Source organism: Myxine glutinosa, chromosome 12 (genome assembly GCF_964187855.1).
Source record: "Myxine glutinosa chromosome 12, kmMyxGlut1.1, whole genome shotgun sequence".
NCBI lineage: Eukaryota > Metazoa > Chordata > Myxini > Myxiniformes > Myxinidae > Myxine > Myxine glutinosa.
In genome coordinates, this window is record NC_136272.1 from 47432683 (window position 1) to 47457884 (window position 25202).

General features: G+C 47.2%; 1 long non-coding RNA gene across 1 annotated transcript; it reads left to right on the plus strand.

Moving 5' to 3' along the window:
- Positions 1-11586: 11586 nt before the first annotated feature.
- LOC137437362 (uncharacterized) lies at positions 11587-12979 on the plus strand. The gene is made up of 2 exons (XR_010986483.2): positions 11587-12017; positions 12257-12979. It is a non-coding gene; the product is annotated as an uncharacterized LOC137437362 (long non-coding RNA).
- Positions 12980-25202: the final 12223 nt, after the last annotated feature.

Below are 25202 nucleotides of genomic sequence, written 5' to 3' on the forward strand. Positions count from 1 at the left end.
CGGATCGCAGATTGCCATCCACTCGGCGTTTTCCATCGTATCTGTGGTTCGAGCGGGAGTTATTTCCCTGCTTTACGTTAGTAAGTAGGTATTTGGGACTACTTTGACCAATGACCCGAGCTAATACCGACCGGAAGGAGCGTTATAACTTCTAAGGACTCGGGACGGCCAGCTAAAAAGACAAGGGGATTAACCCCATCTTGATAAGGGGAGCGCCGACCCCCGTGATCCGTAACCGACCCCCGAGATCTGTAACCGACCCCCGAGATCCGTATATATATTGTTATGGATCCGGGGGACGGCACTCCTGTTAGCAAGGGGGGTTTAATCCCCTTGTCGTGTTAAGCTGGCCGTCCGACCGGTCCTGGTACTTGTAACGCTCTTTTGCGGGGTGGGATTGATCAGGGTTATTGGTCCAGGTATTAGCCCGAATACCTTTATCAATCCCTCCGCAAAACAGGGAGACAAGTACCGCACGAATCCCGGACAAGATGGAGTTTGCCGAGCGGTTTAGCAATCCGGAATCCGAGCCGTTAGCAAAGGACTAACCCGATTCATAAGCAATTCTGCCAAAATTGTGCCACAGATACTCAATAGGGAAAACACGAAGACGATCGGACGAGAATGAAAACCAAAGAATAAGGAGGAACAAGTATTTATTAATTATGTACAACAAACTCCCCCCTGTTCTGTCTTTCCCTCGCGGTCTGTCTTTCCCTCGCGGTCTTTCCCTCGCGGTCCCGCTGTGCTGTCTTTCCCTCACGGTCCCCCTGTGCTGTCTTTCCCTCGCGGTCCCCCTGTGCTGTCTTTCCCTCACGGTCCCCCTGTGCTGTCTTTCCCTCGTGGTCTCCCTGTGCTGTCTTTCCCTCATGGTCCCCCTGTGCTGTCTTTCCCTCGTGGTCCCCCTGTACTGTCTTTCCCTCACGGTCCCCCTGTGCTGTCTTTCCCTCGCGGTCCCCCTGTGCTGTCTTTCCCTCACGGTCCCCCTGTGCTGTCTTTCTCTCATGGTCCCCCTGTACTGTCTTTCCCTCGCGGTCCCCCTGTGCTGTCTTTCCCTCGCGGTCCCCCTGTGCTGTCTTTCCCTCACGGTCCCCCTGTGCTGTCTTTCCCTCACGGTCCCCCTGTGCTGTCTTTCCCTCGCGGTCCCCCTGTGCTGTCTTTCCCTCGCGGTCCCCCTGTACTGTCTTTCCCTCGCGGTCCCCCTGTGCTGTCTTTCCCTCGCAGTCCCCCTGTGCTGTCTTTCCCTCGCCGTCCCCCTGTGCTGTCTTTCCCTCGCAGTCCCCCTGTGCTGTCTTTCCCTCACGGTTGTCAGCTCTTTCACGAGCCTCGATTCAGTATATTAAAAAAAAAAAAAAAAAAAAAAAACCAAAGAAAGAGCAGAAACGAAAGTAATTTACAGAAGAAGAAGAAGACACAGCGCAAATCCTTATACAAGCTTAATTATACCCAGGGACAAGACAAACAGAACAAACTCACATACACTAATGGGGTTTTGAAGGCAGGAATGGCGGGAAGGATGAGAAGGGCAGACAGTCCAAAGAACTGGTGGGCAGGGAGGTTCGGGAATCGCGGCACGCCGTTGGTGGCTCACGTGAGCGTCACGTTCCGGTGCAGTGGCGAAAACCCGGTCATCAGTGCTGGTTGGTATCGCGTCTCTCTCCGGTGCTCCTTTCTCATCTGCCTCTCACCGTGGCTCTTCAATCTCCTGCCGCGTCTCTCTCACCTCCTCCCGCGTCTCTCTGGTGGGGGCCTCGCGCCAAGGGTTTTATAACCACGCCCGTGGACCTTTCTTGAACTCACCAGACGTTTCTTGCCACGCCCTTGGAACTCACTCGAACCCTCTAGATGTCTCTTGCCACGCCCTATCAAGCCATGCTCACCGAGCCCTGGTTGGTTGGTAAGGCTGGCTGACTCCACCTCTTCGTGACGAGGTGGGGCCATACCCGTGCTCTGACGGCTCCTCCCCCCTCCTTGGCCTCGTGCGTAATGGAGTTTGGGGCGATGTGGAGCCAGCAAACACAGCCCCATGCAACTTACTGGCACTTTTAGGAGGCCATTGGGGATATTGAAAGGGACTATCTCATTTGATTTATGCAACGTAGAGTCAACTATTGGAAACACAGCCTTACCTGGAACACATAATAATGATATAACTATGAAAAGGGCCTATGATTCGCTACGTATTGCAATGTGGACTAACTAAGGTGCAATTATTTCAATTAACAGCCAATTAAGGGGAAATGTACACAGGGGTTATTTATAAGGGAATTTACTACTAAATTTACATTTGAAGGTTCTAAAAACCGCAATACAGCACCCTCATTCCTCATGGCACGTCTCGGGCCGAAAAAAAATAACTTTAACGTAATGTGACACGCAGGTGTAATACCCTCTACTATTAACCTTGCCCTTGAGTGCGACAGTTTTAAAACACAATTAAGTATGTCCCGCCTGCCACGTTGCATCCTACCTAACAGATTCACACCCACAGAATAACCGAATTGCGGAATTATTTTCAAGTTACACATTTACGGTGGGGAGCATTATTTACACGACACTATTTGTATTTACATTGCTGCAACCCAGGACCTGTCATTTGTTTTGGGAAACAAGAAGAACCCTGTGAGAGGGAGGAAAAACAAACATGCACTGCATCAATACACCACCCTCACATGCCCGGGGATGCAGAATTTTATTGCCATGCCGAGAATTTTATTGCCGAGCATGCAAGCACCAAAGCACCAATCAAGCAAGCACCAATCAAGCACCATCCAGTGCTACATTGCACACACAATAAAAAACAAACTGATGGTCTTGATGTTGTTCTTCTCCCTCTGCTGGCCGATGTTCCTTCCAGATGTTGCCTTTCTTCGTGGCTTGCTGCCTATTTGCACAATAATAAAAAAGCACAGAACGTGTTCATTTTATTTATGGCCCACAGGGGCCAACTATGGGTGGTCCACCTGTAGGGCAAAAGGGGCCACCTCACCGTGGTCCGCAAGCCAACTCTTCCCGGGCCATCATGGCCGGTCCCAGCAGAGGGGTCATGCCACAAACGTGTGGTCCATAAGTGTGGTGCTCGGCCACAGAACCGTGGTCCATAAGTGCGGTGCTTGGCCGCAATCCGTGCGGTCCATAAAGTGGTGCATCGAACCAGGCAGCTGGCAGCGGTGGCTCGGGCACACAAATGCGGCTCTCGCACTCTCTCCCTCAGTGCCCAGAGAGCACGGTCCATGGGCGGGGGGGGGGGGGGGGGGGGGAGGAAGACAAAGCAGAGTTAGCGAGGGCAAGGGCGCAAGGGTACACATCAATAAAGGCAATCCAGAGGTGAGGTGCGCCTGGAGATCGAGCGGAGAAAGCTCGTCCCTAACATACGTCACCCCCCCCCCTGTCACCTACCCTACCCTCGCCCCTTACCCCGTATTTACACAACAATTTACAAATTCGTCACTACGTCCTGTCTTCCCCATATCTCCCCTAATTCCAAATTCGTTACAATCCCAATGTCTAACCAAATTTGCCATCATCCAATTCATCATCAATCCCTCTTAAGGAGGAAGAGATGGAATACCAAGCACAATGTCTCACCCACGTCATGATGCGTCTCACATTCCCAAAAACATCCGCACAAAAAGATAACAACCCATGGTGTGGCGTGGAGCACTGTCGTCACCTCAGGTGAGTGGATGCAGATGGTGCGAGGAGATTTCAATCCTAACTATCCTCTAAATGACATTAACACACTTTACACTACCCGGGGTCTTTCCCTGCAAAACCATTGGCCATCTTACTCTATGCGGTTCTAAAAACCAAACTCCCATTGACCAAACTGTGGTGCTCATCAATTTGGGGTCTCACTCCCCCGATTCAACTCCCTGTGCCTTTGCACAATTTCAGGACTGGGTCGTGTGTCTCCCCTAGCAGGTCTACTCACCTGCACACCTCCGCCACTGCAGTTGCCTCCGAGCTTACCTGCTCCTTTACCCTAACCTATCTAACTGGGGAAGGCCCTCCCTGGCACTTACCCCCTCAGTGCCCTCTCTGGCACTGGGCTACCCGGGTCCGTCCTCTGGATCCTCGGGCCCCATTCACAACTCTACCGGCTCCCAGAGCCCACCTGCGGCCTCACCTGGCCGACATCCTCACAGTGGCGGAGTGTCCATTTAACCATACACACTAACAGGCCACACGCCCAGCCATTTCCACGTCACTAATGCACCCATCCAAACACCATTCTACCACACGCACCACAGATGCCAATATCCACCACAATTTACCTATACCCTCTACCTAACTCTTAAACTACCCTCCCCAGGTATTCGTGATAGGGGTCCATCTTCCCCATCCACTCCCTTCGCACCAATCACTCCACTCCACGTTTTCCACACTATTCACTCCACACCATCCATTCCATACTCCATTCCATACTAACTATTTCACACAACCATTCCCCATACACCTGTTCACTTGCACACCTGTGCTCATACACACCTGGTGGCTCTTGCACCCTCCTTTCCTCCCAGGCTTCTTCATTCACTACAACTCTCAATCACCTCACACTTTTCACCATACGCTGCTCCATCACCTCCTTCACACACACGGCACCATTCACGAGCATTGCCCCATTTGCTCAACACAAAGATTCTCACACACACGGCATCATCTAACTACCTGGTGCCCTTCTAAAACTCGCGCCTCCCAGTCGCCCCTTATATTATTGCGCTTTCTTGTCATTATCATCCAACTAATCTACCTACGTCCCCTACTACAGGTACATGTCGCTACTTAACCCTACAGTTACCTATGGTCATCTCTAGGTCCTTAATCATTTATCCAAACCCTCCCTCGGCGAGCTTACACTGCCATAACCCCATAAACTATAGCTCATGTGCCCGGGGATGTGAGGGATGGTGGATTTACCATCCCTCTACATCGGGTATCTCTCACTACCAATTTTGCCCATCCAATTCTCGCCAATCAAAATTTGCCAATCTTTACTGTCAATCATTTTTTCCCATCAATTCTGCCAATCATATTTGCCAATCATATTCCCTATTGCCAATTTCGAATCGAAACACTATCATCTTCACAGTCCATTAAACTTGAGCCTCTCGGTACGTTGTTACATTTTCAAAGCTCGGCTTCGCAAAGCCGAGCAATGAATTCGGGTGGTTTAGTCACCTGCAGGTTGAGTCCGTCCGGCATTTGGTTCAGGGGAGGAGGTTTGGTTGGGCCGAGGTTTAAAGCGCCATCCCTACGCAGGGCCTCTCGCTCCCAAGTGCGATGGGCCAACCTTGCCCAGGTGGAACGCCGCCACCACAAGGGGGCGGCGTTCCGGTCCCTCCTACCTTCCCTCGAACCGGACCGGTCGCCTTGCCCGGCAAAGCCCGGACTCGACTGTGAGGGGCGGGCCCCGGCCCGGATCGTGCACGACGCTCCGAAGAGAAGCGACGCTGCAACGATCCCCGTCGGCTCCCGCAATACCCAAAGCCCGGCACGGACCGAAGGCTCGCATCGGCTAAACGTCGGTCTAACCGCTGCTCCGTTTAACGTCGATGCCTTACTCGCATGCTCACACGCATACGCGACCCCTTTCACACTCACCAAACCCGGCGCTCCAACGCCGCTCGTACATCCCAAGCATTCTACTCGCGCACCCATTCCACCATTTGCACACTCTGTCATCACACACCCGCTGTTCGCACACTCCATTACACACCTCTCTGCGGCACACCTTCCTTCCACACACTCCTTGCGTGCACTCACACCCGTTACGTACTCCGTAACACTCACGGGTGTGCGCTCTCTCGCACCCCCGTCCAGCGCACACCTACCCATGGATGTGCAGTCCGTCGTCGCACACCCAATCACGCGCTCCACCACCAACTCACTCTCCGGGTCACTCTCACCCTCGCAAGTACACTCCGTATCGCTCTCACTCTCTGTATCGCATTCATTCTCACTTCCACACTCTGTAACACACTCACTCTTCGACGCACACTTTTTTCTTCCACGCACGCCATTTTCTCTCACACAGCGCCCAACGGACCTCCCACAAACGCCCGCGGTATGCTGGGATCCCAAGCGCGCGAAAAGAATTTTTGCGCCAAACATCCTCCTGCAAAACCTCTTAGCACCATATACCACCTTACTCACCTTTGGGATCCCCCTCTCCATGCGCACCTGCAAATCTTTATAAGGATTAGCAAGTACGGCATCAGGATGTGAATTCAGACTTTGTACATTATCCATCACTTCCTTCTGCTGGTGCTCTTCTAATTCTGCCATCTCTACAAGCCCAATTTCAACTATTTCTTTTTCTTTATTCACCTCGACGACCGTTGGCTTTAATAAAATTCCCTCTTCCACCTCAGCGGTCGCCGGCTTCCCCACTCCCCGGGTCGCGATTTCTATCCCGGTCCAGTTACCTGCGCTTTGCTCCAACTCGCTCAATCCGCGCTCCTCGACCCGCGTTACCTCGTCGCGTACCCTTGGGACCTGCTCGCCCAACTCGCGGTCAACCTCCCTCTCCAATTCCTTCTCCTCATACATGGCTTGTCCCCTCGCCAACCCCTCATTAATTTATTTGGCTTGGCCAATTATGCCCTCCAATTGGTTTCCCATCCCTTCAATTTTATTACTCAATTTTTTAAGACCGTCATTCTCCCGTTTCATTTCCGCCATGAATTGGGCCATGAAGGCTTGCATTTCGACCATCCCCATTGGTGCAGCGGGTGCAGCTGCCGCAGCCACGTGCGAGGCGCCATTTTGTGTGCCTCTAACCTCGTGCGAAGCGCCGCCATCTTGTGCGCCTGAAATCCCCTCTGCCGCATTCTCATTGCTCTCCTCCTCCAATTCCTCCCTGGGGTCCTGGGTTGCCTCTAAACCCTCTTCTTCTACCCCCACCGGCATCCGACCGCCTTGATCATCCATGGCGCGACTTTAATTTAGGGTATTAAATAAAATTTCGGCCGCTCCAAATTTTGACCAAATTTTTCGATGTTCTTAAAAATTTGGTTCGGGTCCAAATCCCACACCCAGACACCAATTGTTACGGATCTGGGAGACGGCACTCCCGTTAGCAAGGGGGGTTTAATCCCCTTGTCTTGTTAAGCTGGCCGTCCGACCGGTCCTGGTACTTGTAACGCTCTTTTGCAGGGTGGGATTGATCAGGGTTATTGGTCCAGGTATTAGCCCGAATACCTTTATCAATCCCTCCGCAAAACAGGGAGACAAGTACCGCTCGAATCCCGGACAAGATGGAGTTTGCCGAGCGGTTTAGCAATCCGGAATCCGAGCCGTCAGCAAAGGACTAACCCGATTCATAAGCGGTTCTGCCAAAATCGTGCCACAGATGCACAATAGGGAAAACACGAAGACGATCGGACGAGAATGAAAACCAAAGAATAAGGAGGAACAGGTATTTATTAATTATGTACAACAAACCAAAGAAAGAGCAGAAACGAAAGTAATTTACAGAAGAGAAGGAGACACAGAGCAAATCCTTATACAAGCTTACGTATACCCAGGGACAAGACAAACAGAACAAACTCACGTACACTAATGGGGTTTTGCAGGCAGGAATGGCGGGAAGGATGAGAAGGGCAGACGGTCCAAAGAACTGGTGGGCAGGGAGGTTCGGGAATCACGGCACGCCGTTGGTGGCCCACGTGAGCGTCACGCTCCGGTGCAGTGGCGAAAACCCAGTCGTCAGTGCTGGTTGGTATCGCGTCTCTCTCCGGTGCTCCTTTCTCATCTGCCTCTCACCATGGCTCTTCAATCTCCTCCCGCGTCTCTCTCACCTCCTCCCGCGTCTCTCTGGTGGAGGCCTCACGCGAAGGGTTTTATAACCACGCCCGTGGAACTTTCTCGAACTCACCAGACGTTTCTTGCCACGCCCTTGGAACTCTCTCGAACCCTCTAGATGTTTCTTGCCACGCCCTATCAAGCCATGCTCACCGAGCCCTGGTTGGTTGGTAAGGCTGGCTGACTCCACCTCTTCGTGATGAGGTGGGGCCACGCCCGTGCTCTGACGGCTCCTCCCCCTTCCTTGGCCTCGTGCGTAATGGAGTTTGGGGTGATGTGGAGCCAGTAAACACAGCCCCATGCAACTTACTGGCACTTTTAGGAGGCCATTGGGGATATTGAAAGGGACTATCTCATTTGATTTATGCAACGTAGAGTCAACTATTGGAAACACAGCCTTACCTGGAACACATAATAATGATATAACTATGAAAAGGGCCTATGATTCGCTACGTGTTGCAATGTGGATTAACTAAGGTGCAATTATTTCAATTAACAGCCAATTAAGGGGAAATGTACACAGGGGTTATTTGTAAGGGAATTTACTACTAAATTTACATGTGAAGGTTCTAAAAACCGCAACAATATATATACCTATATATATATATATATATTGTTGCGGTTTTTAGAACCTTCACATGTAAATTTAGTAGTAAATTCCCTTATAAATAACCCCTGTGCACATTTCCCCTTAATTGGCTGTTAATTAAAGATTGCACCTTAGTTAGTCCATGTACAACACGTAGGACACCATAGGACCTCTCAATAGTTATGTCATTCGTATGTGTTTCGGGTAAGGCTGTGTTTCCAATAGTTGACTCTACGTTGCATCAATCAAATAAGATAGGTCCCCTTTTCAATTTTCCCCAATCGCCTCTGCCAAGTGCCAGTGACAGTTGGGCTGTTTCGTTGGTATTACACCGCCAAAACTCCATTGCCCACGAGGCCAGGATCAGAGAAGAAGGGCGTGGCCCCACCTCGTCATCAAAGGTGGAGCCAGAGAGCCCCTAACGACCAACCAGGGCTCGGTGGGCATGGCTTGATACGGCGTGGCAAGAAACATCTATAGAGTTTGAGAGGGTTCCAAGGGCGTGGCAAGAAACGTCTGGTAGGTTCGAGAGGGTTCCAAGGTGTGGTTATAAAACCCTTGGCGTGAGGCCCCCACCAGAGAGACGCGGGAGGAGGTGCGAGAGACGCGGGAGGAGTTTCAAGAGCCACGGTGTTGGAGATGCATGAGAACGGAGTGCTGGAGAGAGACGCGATACCAACCAGCACTGACGACCGGGTTTTCGCCACTGCACCAGAGCATGACGCTCAAGCGGGACACCAACTGCGTGCCGCGATTCCCGAACCTCCCTGCCCACCAGTTCGTTGGACCGTCTGCCCTTCTCATCCTTCCCGCCATTCCTGCCTGAAAACCCCATTAGTGTACGTGAGTTTGTTCTGTTTGTCTTGTCCCTGGGTATAAGTAAGAGTGTATAAGGATTGCCCTGTGTATCTTCTGATTCTTCTTCTTCTTCTTCTGTATATTGCTTTCGTTTCTCCTTTGGTTCTTTGGTTTTGTAAATAATTAATAAATACCTGTTCCTCCTTAATCTTTGGTTTTCATTCTCGTCTGATCGTCTTCGTGTTTTCCCTATTGAATATCTGTGGCACGATTTTGGCAGAACCGCTTATAATCGGGTTTAGTCTTTTGTTAACAGCCCGTGTCGCAGCTCGGTTCGCTCGGCGCAATCCATCTATTACGCTGCGGCTCGGGCGGGAGTATTTCCTCGTGTATCGGAAGGCGCTGGTACTTAGGTCATAGGAAGGATTGGCCTACTACCCTATTCAGCGCTGACCGGGCGTGACGTCATACCCCCAGGACTGGTCGGACGGGCAGCTTAACAAGACAAGGGGATTAAACCCCCTTTGCTAACGGGAGTGCCGTCCCCCGGATCCGTAACAATATATATATATGTATATATATATGTATATATATATATATATATATATATATATATATATATATATATATATATATATATATATATATATATATATATATACATACATATATATATATATATATATATACATACATACAGTATATATATATATATATACATACATACAGTATATATATATATATATATATATATATATATATATATATATATATATATATATATATATATATATATATATATATATATATATATCTATCTCCATATACTGTATGTACATATAGTCATATATATATATATATACATACATACAGTATATATATATATATATATATCCATATACTGTATATGCATATATATGTCCATATACTGTATAGTGTATATATATATACAGTATATATATATATATATATATATATATATATATATATATATATATATATATATATATATATATATATATATATATATATATATATATATATATATATATATATATATATATACATATATATATATATTATATATATATATATATATATATATATATATATATATATATATATACACATATACATATATATGTATATATGTATATATATCCATACACTGTACATGTATATCCATAAATTGTATATATATATATATATATATATATATATATATATATATATATATGTATATGTATATATATATATATATATATATATATATATATATATATATATATATATATCCATATACTGTATGTACATATATACATGTACTGTATATGCATATACATATACTGTACAAATATACCCATGTACTGTATATACATATACATATACTGTACATACATATCCATATACTGCGTATACATATACTGTACATATATCCATATGCTGTATATACATATATGTACATATACTGTACATATATACTGTATATGTATATATTCCTCTTGATGACGGATGAATAACGTCCCTTCAATGATTCGTGGAATTTATATCTTTTTTCAAAGGTATCAACGGTAAATACCTCACTACATTTCATCTGTACTATATATCGCCGGAGGTAGTTGCGGTGACTCAGGTTTGGTTAAACCTGTCCCTCCACGCGGACTCGTGTGTCCCCACCATTAACTGCACAGAAATGCGACCTGATTGTGACGTCACGGCGTTTCGCAAACAAACCTCACCTACCTTTTTGCCAAGGCTGCCAATATCCCTCGTATAACTTACTCCAAATTATGTCATCCATTATACTAAAGTACGCGGCTTTTCCCACTTTGAAAACGACACATCAAAACGACCTTTGAAGTTATGGGACACTGTGTACTGACAATAGCTGCCTCGAAGTATGACGTCAAAATTCAACTGTACTTGGCCACGTTGGTGAGGTTTGGAGAGTTCCGACTGAAACCTACGGACGTCACATTGGCGGTATGAAGGATCACCATGGTAACACGGCCTTAATGTAATGCTGGGGGTGCATTCAGGGCGAGTACGCCCATGGTAGCACCGACTGAATGCAGTGACCCGTGCATGGTGATTCTGTGCACGCATTGAGCACGTGCGCAGCGGCAGAACCTGGATCCTCCCTCCATGGTGAACAGCAGCTGGGGAAAGGGAAGGAGGACAATGACAGAAAGGAACAGATGAAGGTAAACTAAAAGGCTCTCAGTGCAGAATGAGGGTAGGGAAAGGGGGGATGGGGGGGGGGGGGGTTGAAGGAACCAGTGATTGCGTCCTGGAGATGGGTGGGGGCAGAGTGGGGAATGCAATGGAGAGAGGGAGGAGATTAAAACGGGGCTGGGGAGAGGAGAAGGGGAGGGACCCGATGCAAACTCCATCGTCATCTTAGATTATACTCCCAGGGTTCGAACCGTTTCGAGGCCGCCAGTCATTGCGCGTCATGAATCAAGGATGTCACGTGACTGAACGAGGTGCTGGCTTGGCAAGGAGTGCAGGATGGTGGGGGGGAAACGGATGGCGGTTGGAGGATAAAGCAGTAAAGCACCCTCACCATCCTCTTTCTTCTTGTTTTCCGTCTGTCCTTATCCTATTCCCCCACCCCCATCCGCATCCATGGCTGCTCTTGCGAGCATTTGTAAGGGATTTAGGGAAGGGAGCACGGAGGTGGGAGGGAATTCGGTTTGACGGTTTGTTTGCGTAAAAGTGCAAAAGCATGCAGTGCGCATGCGCGGAGGATGAGGCCCGTCCTTTAGAAACTAACCAAACTGCACTCTGATCCAGCTCTCCGTGACGTCACCAAAGCCTGCAGGTTTGCACGGTTGTGCGTTAACGGATCAATGTGCCCGTGCGTCACGTTTCAGAAAAAATCAACCGCAAATTAAAAGTTCATTTTGAAAACTTTCATCAAATGCGTAACGTTGTTTCATTTGTAAATACAGGAGGTGAATTGTAACTTTTGAAATTAAGATAGATTATAATGATCGAGGCCGATATTTTTAAGCCGGCTGTCTTGTGTCACACTTAGTAAATCGGTTTCATATTGTACAGGCCCCACCGTTGGTCCCCACACGAGCTGGATGTCGATGAAGAATTTCAGGGGGACACCTGAGGGAGGACAGCGGGATAGTGTTCGACGTGTGCAGGGACCGAGAGCCGCCCGAGGGTGGAAAAGCGACTCCCTGATCGGGCCGCCCGGATCCATGACCCGGCGCGCCGGGTTTCCTGCGAGGTCACGCGCCAGAATGGGGGCGAGGAGGCACTCGGCGACGGGTGGAATTCCACACCGTGACCTCTGACCTCGAGCTAAAGCAAGTACGTGCTCGTGCGGAATGAGGGGGGAAGGTGTGCTTCGGTGCTGCCCAGGCCGCTCGGGTCCACCTATCGGCCCTCGTACACATATCTATCAACCACGTCACACACGATGAAACGTTACGTTCTCGGTAACGTTTGATGTACCGTTAAAATGCTCCCCATCCGAGTTTATCGGGTGATGTAATCGGAGTGAGATCGGCTCGAGGTGGGTGGGGTCGAGCTAAGTGACGTCACAACGTTTCTTCATCCGTATCGATTTCAGGGCGTTTGGAGTAACATTTGCTTTTCCATGAAGTTATTATCTACGAGCATGGAGCGACGATGTTTAATATTAAATGATGATCACAGTGACAACAATTATATCATCGGAATCTTCGTTTGAAATTTTTTTCCCCTCACAACCATGAAAACTACTCAACCTGGATCAAACAATTAAACAATCAGTCGATGTATACATTACCAGACTCTCGACAGAGCATTTCCTGGGCAAGGGGTCTACTGAGTGGTTTGGTGATGTTGGGTGGTGTACTTGTGCTGAGTGGTTTGGTGATGTTGGGTGGTGTACTTGTGCTGAGTGGTTTGGTGATGTTGGGTGGTGTACTTGTGCTGAGTGGTTTGGTGATGTTGGGTGGTGTACTTGTGCTGAGTGGTTTGGTGATGTTGGGTGGTGTACTTGTGCTGAGTGGTTTGGTGATGTTGGGTGGTGTACTTGTACTGAGTGGTTTGGTGATGTTGGGTGGTGTACTTGTGCTGAGTGGTTTGGTGATGTTGGGTGGTGTACTTGTGCTGAGTGGTTTGGTGATGTTGGGTGGTGTACTTGTGCTGAGTGGTTTGGTGATGTTGGGTGGTGTACTTGTGCTGAGTGGTTTGGTGATGTTGGGTGGTGTACTTGTGATGAGTGGTTTGGTGATGTTGGGTGGTGTACTTGTACTGAGTGGTTTGGTGATGTTGGGTGGTGTACTTGTGCTGAGTGGTTTGGTGATGTTGGGTGGTGTACTTGTGCTGAGTGGTTTGGTGATGTTGGGTGGTGTACTTGTGCTGAGTGGTTTGGTGATGTTGGGTGGTGTACTTGTGCTGAGTGGTTTGGTGATGTTGGGTGGTGTACTTGTGCTGAGTGGTTTGGTGATGTTGGGTGGTGTACTTGTACTGAGTGGTTTGGTGATGTTGGGTGGTGTACTTGTGCTGAGTGGTTTGGTGATGTTGGGTGGTGTACTTGTGCTGAGTGGTTTGGTGATGTTGGGTGGTGTACTTGTGCTGAGTGGTTTGGTGATGTTGGGTGGTGTACTTGTGCTGAGTGGTTTGGTGATGTTGGGTGGTGTACTTGTGCTGAGTGGTTTGGTGATGTTGGGTGTTGTACTTGTGATGAGTGGTTTGGTGATGTTGGGTGGTGTACTTGTGCTAAGTGGTTTGGTGATGTTGGGTGGTGTACTTGTGATGAGTGGTTTGGTGATGTTGGGTGTTGTACTTGTGATGAGTGGTTTGGTGATGTTGGGTGGTGTACTTGTGCTAAGTGTTTTGGTGATGTTGGGTGGTGTACTTGTGCTAAGTGGTTTGGTTGTGCTGGTTGATGTTGATTTGGTTACACTGTGTAATTTGGTTATGCTGTGATTTAGTTATGTTGGTTGATTTGGTTATGCTGGTTGATTTGGTTATGCTGGTTGATTTGGTTATGCTGTGTGATTTGGTTATGCTGTGTGATTTGGTTATGCTGTGTGATTTGGTTATGCTGTGTGATTTGGTTATGCTGTGTGATTTGGTTATGCTGTGTGATTCGGTTATGCTGGTTGATTTGGTTATGCTGGTTGATTCAGTTATGCTGGTTGATTTCGTTATGCTGGTTGATTTGGTTATGCTGGTTGATTTGGTTATGCTGGTTGATTTGGTTACTATTCGTGGTTTACTATTGTTTTCCCAACAGTCAGTCAGAACAGGAATGCGGAGTTTGTTCAGCATACCAGCGATAACTCACCTACTATTCACAAAAGCAACAGATTTTGGGAGAAGGGTCCTCTCGGTTAACACTCATCTCGTGGTGGCGCACACATGATTCCTCACCATGCATGTCAAACACCAGATTCTAACCCAGGCTGGACAACCCAGAGGCAAGTGTGCATACTCCGTCCCCCGTACCCCCCTCTATTAGCTATCCTGCCCTCTCTCAATCCTTCCCGTCCCCTTCCTCGGGAGGGATAATTAGGCTTAACAACTAAAGGTGTAGTGTTGTAGAGGTAATTCAAAAAGCAATCAGATATGCCATACGATGTCGAGCTTTCGTGGAGAGGGAGGAAAGTTGACGAGGGGTGTTGTTGTTGTTGTTGTTTTATAATGCCGGAAAGTTCTCTCGTCCAGGCCCGCTGCATGGAGACAGCCGATCGGTCTCCCAGGAGCGAACCAGAGATCCACCAGATCCAAGATGGTGAACCCCCCCCCCCTCCCCCTTTCGGTTAGGGTTGGGGGCGGTTGTAGGGGATGCTGGGACCGCATTCAGCATATTCACAAACCGTTAAACTCAGGTATTCACGAGAAATGATGTCATAACTGGGGGCGTTTACCAGAAAGGGAAAGTATAAACTGAAGCACGTGGATTAATGTAAGGAAGGTTGAAGCAAGTAGAGCTTTGTTTGAGATTACAGGGTGAGATTATACAGGGTAGGTGAGGTTAATAGTTGAGGTTATAGTATGGGGGTGAGCTCCAGGATGACGTCAACATGGTGAGCAGTGAGCTTCTGTAGAGGGTTATCTATAGGGTTTTTGATTCAGGTGTCGTCTTTGGTGAATTCACCGATTATAAAGTGATGTCTGATGAAAATGGCCGATTAGTATTCTTAAAAATCCAAACCCTTCGCCACACAAATACCACTCCAAATCACCACGATGTTAGCGAGTCCCGTGACTCTTGTTTCGGCTCTCGAGTTGCGACGTCACTCCATCGACGCCATTTTGGCCGCACACACAACTCCGCGCTTCTTGGCACCGCGGGGCGACGTCAAGGCACCACGTGACCGTAGTCAAGTCGGTGCGCCTTGGAAGAACAGACTCCGTGCGAGCCCGGTTTCCATTGGCTGCCGAACAGAGAGCTCGGCCGCCGTCAGCTGTTTTCAAGTAAACGCGTCGTGGATTTTTCCACGGACTCTGCCCCGGGATTCTAGGTCACGATGTTATTTTTCTTCTTCTTCTTCTTTTCCTCTGTATGCGTTCGCTCAGCTTCAGCCAGCTGGGCCCGAATGAAGCCTGTCGTGTGTCTGAGCCACGAACCCCACCATTGGGTCCCCTCTCTTTCCTCGACGTGGAACATGTAACATCTGAACGTATTGACATGTAACATCCCGTGGTCGCTGTGAGCTCTGGTTGTTAAACCGCACAGTTGTACATTTGTACCCAGATCGAAAGTTCGCTTGGGTGGTGGTTGGGCGTTTGAAGTGCAAATTACTCCTGCGGGTTCCATTGCAACCCACACGGATTTGGATCCAGACGTTTCCTGGATCTTGAGAACGTTCAAAGTGAAATTCGCTCAATACGCTGCATGGGGGTGCTATGTGAGGGGGGCAGGGAGCATGGGATTCACCTTCCTCCCCCCTACCAAGCTCGGGCTCCGAAAGCATTCGACGCACATTTCATGAACTGGTCCGTACATGCAACACACGTACACGCCGGGTGAGCCAGGTGCTGCGTACAGCGAGCAATGCGTTCTGAATACAGAAAATCCATAGTGTGGCGTGGGAGGGGCTGGATGCACATCATGCTGGCCCTTGCCAAGTGCAGAGCCTGAGCATCGTCACCACTGCGTTTAAAATGGCGCCAATAGCACCTCGACACCGGGTCTACATGCAGAAGGACCCCATGACGACCAAAATTGTTTTATTTTTAAGTGTACATATCGAGGTTCATTTCAATAAAGAATGCATATATATATATATTACTTCCAAAAAAAACAAGATATTTGAAAAATATGCCATATACAGTCGTGGCCAAAAATATTAGCACCCTTAAACTTTTTTCAAATAAGAAAGTTGACAAAAATATTTGGTCTCCACAATTCTTTATTTCACTGTTCCAGAACCTTTGTTTTGGATTCAGAACTTAACATATCCTTTTAAATCAGAAAATAAAAATAAATGGCATTGACAAAAATATTGGCACCCTAGACTAAACATTTGGTAGCTTTGGACAACATAACTGCATTCAAGCGCTTCCTATAGCCATGAATGAGCTTCCTCCACCTCTCTACTGACAGTTTGACCCATTCTTCTTGTGCAAACTGCTCCAGTTCTCCCCGATTTGAAGGGCGCCTTCTCCCAACTGCTGCTTTCAGATCTCCCCACAGGTGTTCAATGGGATTTAGATCTGGACACAAATGGTGTTAATCAGGCCCTGAGTATCATTATAGAGAGAGAGAGAGAGAGAGGGAGAGAGAGAGAGACAGACAGACAGACAGACAGACAGACAGACAGACAGACAGACAGACCTATTCATATTACTGCATTAGGATATTGGTGCCATGCGCGACACACCTGGGTTTTTATCCAATGCACATTCAACAAAACTCCAGAAAACCAATTTTTTTTTTTTGCAGTAAAAAGTAAACCAGGGATGTGTTAAAAGTTACCAAGCCACTCACAAGTGGCTTAAGCACTCAAGCAAGCACTCCATTGGAAACCGTTGATAAGGAACGGCTTGTTTAGCGAGCTGCTTGGTAACTGAGCACACCTTGGGTGTTCCCTCGATTTGAGATAACTATTTTAACCTACACAGGTTAATAACACACACCACCATGTCCACTTCCCGAAAAACAACACATCCTTGGTGAAATAGAGTACGTTAATAGACATCTATTCCACCACAAATGACCCCATGCACAAGCACTCCCCTCTTCCATGTTATTGCCACCTCCACCCCTCCTCCCTCATATTTTTGTTTGTTAGTTGTCGGTTGATTTGTTCCTATTTTGTTTCATCCCTGCTTCCTCCTTCCTCTTCTTCTTGAGTTTCAGCTTGTTCGCCCCATCTCTGCCCCTTCCCTTGTTGTCACTCTCACGTATACTCTGATGTTGGTGTTTCAACCTTTCCAGTTTGTTCCCTTCCCTTCCATTCTGCTCTAGCTTTTCCACAAACCTCGATCAGCATACAAAAAAGAATAAAATCAATCAAAACGCTGTGTACTCTGAGCCTTCAGAATGTTCTCGGAACAAGATACACAGTCGTCCTTATCACGTTTTGTATAACTAGGGCAAGCCCGTACGTGGGTGCAATGCCCGTACGTGGGTACGTGGGTACGTGGGTGCGAGTACGGTGACAATCCCCCCCCCCTCTATTTACATGAAATGGTTTGGTTCATGAAATGGTTTGGTTCATTCGCAACGCCAAAGCGAACGGCGAACGGCTTGCGAGTACGGTGACAATCCCCCCCCCCCCTCTATTTACATCAAATGGTTTGGTCCATTCGCAACGACCACAGAACCCCCCCCTCTATTTACATGAAATGGTTTGGTCCATTCGCAACGCCAAAGCGAACGGCGAACGGCTAAATCGCCATAGCTCGGTAACTACTTGTCCGATTAATTTCAAACCTTGAAAAGGCACATCCTCGGGTCCCCAGCAATATACCTGGCAAGTTTAAAGTATATCGGACCCGTGGTTGTCGAGAAACAGCGGTCACAGACATACAAACATACAAACATACATACATACAAACATACACACAGAGATTACTGGAATTATAGATAGATAACAGCAGGAACCCACTTACGATGCCTAGGTATGGCACAGTAGCATTTTATATAGTTAAAAAAAAAATGAAACCAGTAAAAAAAAACAAAAAAAAAAAGTTTTGCTTCGCTGCCAAGATCAGTGTTTGATGCTTTGTTTTGAACCTGCACTTAAAATGCATGAAATTAAGCTTTTACAAATTTGAATAATTCTTACTCAGATTTCAACATCACCGTAATGCATATCAGGTCCCTTAAACTTTCTTTATTGGTGAAATATACAAGTCACCATCGTGATATTTAAAAATAAATAAATAAAAATACCAAAAAAATAAGATAATATATAGAGTATATATATATATATATATATATATATATATGTGTATATATGTATATACACATACGTACATGTCGAAAAATTTGCAGCTCAGGATTCATATTGTAAAGGATAGCACACTGAGCAGTAAAATAATTTAAATTCTTTATTAATCACCTGACGTTTCGAGAGCAAACTAGTTCTCTTCCTCAGAGGCGTTGAGTGTGGTGTGGTGGTGAAACCGTTCAGTTCCGTTGGGGACGATTGACGTCATGGATTGGTCCAAGTCCTTGCCAATCACGGATTCCCTGCATTCAAATGACTGCCGTTTTTTTTATTTCAATCAATTAAAACGGCACAGCAACCCCAAAACATCACTGAACCTCCTCCATGTTTGACTGTAGGGAAGGTGTTCTTTTATTTGAAGGCTTCATTTTGTTTTCTGTAAACAGAGATGATGTACTCCACCAAAAAGTTCTAATTTGGTCTCATATGTCCACAGGACATTCTCCCAGAAGGATTTTGGCTTGTTCATGTGTGTTTTGTCAAACTCCAGTCGGGCTTTCTTATGTCTCTCTCTCTCTCTGCAGTGGGGTCCTCCATAGAACCCCCTTTCATTGAGTTGGTGACGAATGGTGTGAATTGAAACTGTCGTACCTTGTGTCTGAAGATCAGCTTTAATCTGGTTGGGAGTTGATTGAGGTGCTTTCTCCACCATTCGAACAATCCTTTGCTGCAATCTTCCATCACGTTTTCTCTTGCGGCCACATCCAGAGAGGTTGGCTACAGTGCCATTGGCCTTAAACTTCCTGATAACATTGCATACGGTGGACACAGGAACATCAACGTCTCTGGAGATGGACTTGTAGACTTGAGATTGTCCATGCTTGGCTACAATCTTGTGTTTGACCTCAGACAATTCTCTGGTTTTCTTTCTTTTCTCCATGCTCATTGCGGTACACACAGTGACAAAAAACAGCAGAATGACTCCTTTTCTCAATTGAAAATCATTGAATGAGTGATTTTTATATTGCAGCCACCCTGCAATTCACCATATAAAACGCATGGACACTGCTAGGACTTCCAGGAAAGAAGTTGGTATTTCAAAAAAGTGGATCTGGGGTGAATTAACGGGGGTAGAAAAGATGAAGGTTTTGGATGGGGGAAGATACGAGATGGTGGTGAACAGCAGTTTTAAAGACCTGGAGGGAGGAGTGGGATTGAATAGAGTGAGGGAGTTTGTTCCAGAGGTGGGAGGGAGTAAAAAGGAATGAAAGAGTGAAGGTGAGCAGAGAGTCTTGATTTCGGCAGTTTAACCATCAGAGGGTTGCTGGCAGATCTTGTGCGACCTGTAGGAATATTTGGGGGACAAAGCACAGAGAGAGCTGGGGGAGCAAGGCCGGAGAGGAGTCGGTAGAAGACAGAAAGACCACCTACCTGTCTGCGGTGAGTGAGTGAAAGGCCCTCGGAGATAGCTTCATCACGGGAGATTCCAATGATTCTGAAAGCTTTGGTTTCAACAGCGTGAAGCCGAGCTAGGTGTGAGGCAGGAGCACCGGCCCTGCCTGGTGAAAATGGTCTGAAACCAAATTGATGATCAGAGATCAAGCCATTTGAGAAGAGGAAGGATTTTATGTCAGAAGCAGTCATTCCATGACTTTGCTGATAATTGGGAGCAGGCTGATTGTTCTGTAGTTGCAAGGATCTGTTTTTGCACCTTTCTTGTGTAAAGCGGTAATGTTGGCTGATTTCCAAGATGATGGCAGATGACCTTGAGGAAAACAGAGGGTGAAGAGAATAGAGGGAGGGTGAGATAAAGTGGCAGAGCAGCATTTTAGGACCCGTGGGCTGATGCCGTCTGGTCCAGTTGCAGAATCAGAGTCAAGGTTTGACAGAAACTTATCCACCTTGTCAGGAGAGAAGGACATAGAGTCCAGGAGCAGCTGGGTTCGACTTGGTACGGTGAGTACAGAGAGAGATGGGTTTGGGACCCAATACTTTGAGGCAAACACAGATTTGAGGCATTTGGCTTTGTCACATGCCATGTCAACTGTGCAGCCATTTGAGGTAAGGGAGGGGATGGAGCGGGGAAAAATACCAGAAACAGATTTGACCAGGCGCCACCAGCATTTGGAGGTGGGAGACAGGTTTGAGAGTTCAGTCTTGAGAGTAGAGAGATATTGTTTCGTGGCTCTCCTGAGGGTAGACACACACTTGTTCTGAGCTAGGTGGAAGGAACTGAGATTGCCTTCAGTTGGATTAGCCTTCCAAGAGCCAAAGGCAAGTTGTTTCAGGGCAACTGCCTCACCACAAGATTCAGTGTACCATGGACAGGATATGACAACTGAAGACAAGATGGGATAAATCTGTGCATGAGAGAGAGAAGTTTACTTTGGAAGAATTCCCAGGAAGAGTTGATGTCAGAGGCAGTAGAGATGGGAGACCAGTCCAGATGATTGATGGCTGCTTGAAGACCATGCCAGTCGGCCTGAGTGAATGCCAGACTCGTCAACGCTGAGGAGGCTCTCTGAGAATGGCCAGAGAGATGTTCACTTTAACAAGCACATGATCAGAATAACCGATTGGAGCAGAAGAAGAGCAGCAGACATTTGCAGGGAAGTTTGTCATAACCAAGTCTAGAAGAGAAGATACTCCGTTGACTGAGATCCGGGTCAGGAAATTGACAGATTGTGTAATAATTTGATTGTGTAATGTGTAGAAATTGACAGATTGCAGTCCCTGCAGCACTCACAAATCTAGGCTTTATTGGAGAGTGACCAGGCAGAAGCCACTCCTGAGAAAACGGTACATGACAGCACAACTGGAGTTTGCAAAAAGGCACGTGATAGACTGTGAGAATGAGGAAAAATATTCCGTGGTCTGATGAGACGAAAATTGAACTCTGGCCTGAATGCAAAGTGCTACATCTGGCTGAGGGATCTGGGGAGCAAGAGAGAGGGGGGAACCGGAGCTTACTTTTTCGGATCCCACCGGCAGCCCTCGAACCTGTAATAAATAAACTCACATGAAACGGAATTAAAATGTACAAAAATAAACAGGTTTATCTTACTATAATTCACCAAATGTCTGTCTGTCCGTTCGAAGGTACCGCAAAAACTGCTGAACTGATTGCAAAGATATTTTGGGTGGATAATCCTGGGATCCCCAGGAGTAAAATAGGCTATATAGTTTTCCCAATTTCAGCTTTAGTCTCCAGCATTCTCAGGTTTGGACTCCCGCATAACACTCGCGTTTGCATGACGTTCATTGTGACGTCTTCTTACGTCGAGCAACGGTACCCGCCCTACGGGCGGGGCTTCAATTGGGAGGCCCAAATGAAAAGGCTAAATATCGGAAATTGAAGACTTTTTTTCTTTTAAACGATTTATATAAACATCCGTTAAATCTCGATCGGTGCAGTCGTTTGTGCGGCACCTGGGAAAATAACGTCATGCGGGAGCAAGTATCAGCAGGATGTGGCAGTGTGGGAGTCCACGTTTGCACTGATCGCTGCACCATGTGCCGCACAAACGGCTGCACTGTGTGCCGCACAAAAGACTGCACCGATCGCTGCACGGCTGCATCGATCGGATGTGGCATGAAGGAGGATCAGATCTAACAGATCGCTGTCTCCATCGATCTTGCCAAGGCCGTAACACCTATCGGCTGAAAATCCTTTTAACTGTTGATTTGGTGCAGTTACACGTTTCGGGAATTTGGTACACGTATCGGGAGTACATACGACATAGCGATTGTGAACACGATTATCGATCACGATTCACGATCACGATCATCACGATCATAGTGTATCGATCATGATTTGAAACACGATGCAATAATATTTACCGATATGAACAGTGATGTGGCTTTTATTGAAATTCTAAAGATACTGTTTAGATTTTGATGATTTGTGTGTGATATGATTCAACGGATGTTTATATGAATCGTTTAAAATAAAAAAAGCCTTCAATTTCTGATATTTTGTCATCGCCATGTGCAGATTCGCCACGGACCCACGATCGATGTTTCTCTACGTGAACGTACCCGTTTGTTTGCGAACGGGTACCTTTTTCATGGAAGTCCTTCACGAACTTGCTGTCCATGTCTGACGTGTGACTGAAGGTGCTACAGGAATGTGGAATTTATTGGTTTCATGTTTTAGCATTCACCGTATCTGCATTGCCTGTTTGCTTCTGGCCTCCCACCCGTGCGTAGCATGGATATATCTCTAATTTAATAAAATGCTGGTACAAAGAAAATGCGTGATAAACTAAACTCCTAAATGGGACGTCCCTACAAACAGATCCAAAGACAGACGAAAGGGAAAAATATCTGAAATTAACTATGCGTCTGTGTGCACTAAACTCAACTTGGCCGGTCAGGTCTCGTCAGTCCGCGAATGGGTCCCGGAGGTCTGTGGCACGAAGTCCGTCTATGGTCTGTGGCGTGGGAACACACGCCTTGGCGTGAAGTTCGTGCGCCAAACCAGGCCTCAAGGCGCCCTCGTTCACTCGGTCGCGCTCGTGGGCGCGAAACAGGATTTGCGCACGAAGCGAATGTGAGGTGTGCAGCCCGCTCTTCCACGCAGTGCTCGTCCACCCGTTCTTTGAATGAAGAACAGCAGTTCCTGGGCCGCGGCTCTTCCGCCTCCCAAACACCAGCAAGGTCTCGGAACACTGCCGGTCCGCGATGAGCTTCCTTGAGCCAGAGAGCAAAGTGCCACCGTTCGTACGAGGTCCAGTACGAAAAAGTGCAAGAGGGAGTCCCGACCATTCGCTATAGCCTTCAGAACGACAAGGCACAAGTGAGAGACCAAAATGTCATCCAGAACGAGAAGCTAAGGAGATGAGAAGAGAAGAGAGAAAAATGTCCGCTAGAGCGTTCTTAACTCCCCACGCGTAAGAGGACAGAATGTCGGGAACACAGTCTTTTGTTCCTCGGGCTCTGACGTCATCTCAACACATCTCCATCCCGACCCTATCGGCGAGTTCCATCTTACCTGTCCTTTTCGTCAATCAAACCCCGCACAATCACGGCTCCTCAGGGAGTGGCCTCAGAGATCTTTTGTCCCGTGTGCTTCCAAAGTCAGGGTTGTCAGCGGCAGTGCTTCATGCCTGGTTTCCGGTGGTTTTATTGATTAGGGGTGTTTAATGGGTGATTTTGGCTCGTGTCTATGATGTGGTGCCAAAAGGGACATAGGAACAAAGTACAGAGGTAACGACACCCAGGGGATAAATTACGCATAATCCCTGAGCTAATTAGCATACCCCACTCCTCCGATGGGGACGAAGATACACTTAATCTGAACACACGGAGCTGACTTATTTACATCACGGTTTCTACACGACATTTGGAGCACCTACTTATACATTCTACCTAGTTCGAAGGTAATCATTGTCTACCCCCTACAAACGTAACAATATATCTATAAACTATATGAATGTATGTGTATATATATATATATATATATATATATATATATATATATATATATATATATATATATATATATATATATATACAGTATATATATATATACATACATATACATATATATATATATATATATATATATATATATATATATATATATATATATATATATATATACACAATATAATATAATATTTTTCACACGTTTCAAGGCGGTTCTTGCACCAAACCACCAAGAATCCACTCGGCCTTCCACCTGGAATACATTTTATATCTCTGTTTTGACAAAAGAGCACGAATGACGTCACGCCTGTGGTACGATTGGTTTACTTTTTTTTTTTTTGTGAGAGTCTCGGAAGCAAATTACATGAAGCCAAATGTTTCTAATTCGACAATATAATATACACAGCCAAATCTTCACTCGGGTGGAAACACTTGTCCAGGTCATGATTCATTTTTTTTAGACCAAGGAGTCTCAACCATCCTGCCTGACCTGCACTCACAACGATATATGTTTCCTTAATCGGAACTTTTGATGAAGGAGGCCATGAGGCCCATCAAATCCTGCACTATTATTACCAACCTATTCCTGTTAGTTCGTGGTCTTTCCTTTTAAATGTTGAGCGTCAAGCAAAGAAGCAGCACGTGTAGTAAAGCCCTTGGTATTCGAACCTCCGACCTCCCAGACTCAGAGTGGATGGTCAAACTATTACACCACTGAGGCACCACAACAATGCACCCCTCTATCCCACAGCCTTTGAAATATGGCGCCCGCGATCCTTGAAGCCGTAGATGGAGCCACAAATAAAGGTTTCCTTCATTGTTAGAGGCACGTATTCCGCTCTTATGGAAGGAAACAGACCGAATTTCAGCACGGCACACCGGACCGGGTCGTGGCAGAGCGGACCGGGTCGTGGCAGAGCGGACCGGGTCGTGGCAGAGCGGACCGGGTCGTGGCAGAGCGGACCGTGTGGTGGCAGAGCAGACCGGGTCGTGGCAGAGCAGACCGGGTCGTGGCACACCGGACCGGGTCGTGGCAGAGCGGACCGGGTCGTGGCAGAGCGGACCGGGTCGTGGCAGAGCGGACCGTGTGGTGGCAGAGCGGACCGTGTGGTGGCAGAGCGGACCGGGTCGTGGCAGAGCGGACCGTGTGGTGGCAGAGCAGACCGGGTCGTGGCAGAGCAGACCGGGTCGTGGCACACCGGACCGGGTCGTGGCAGAGCAGACCG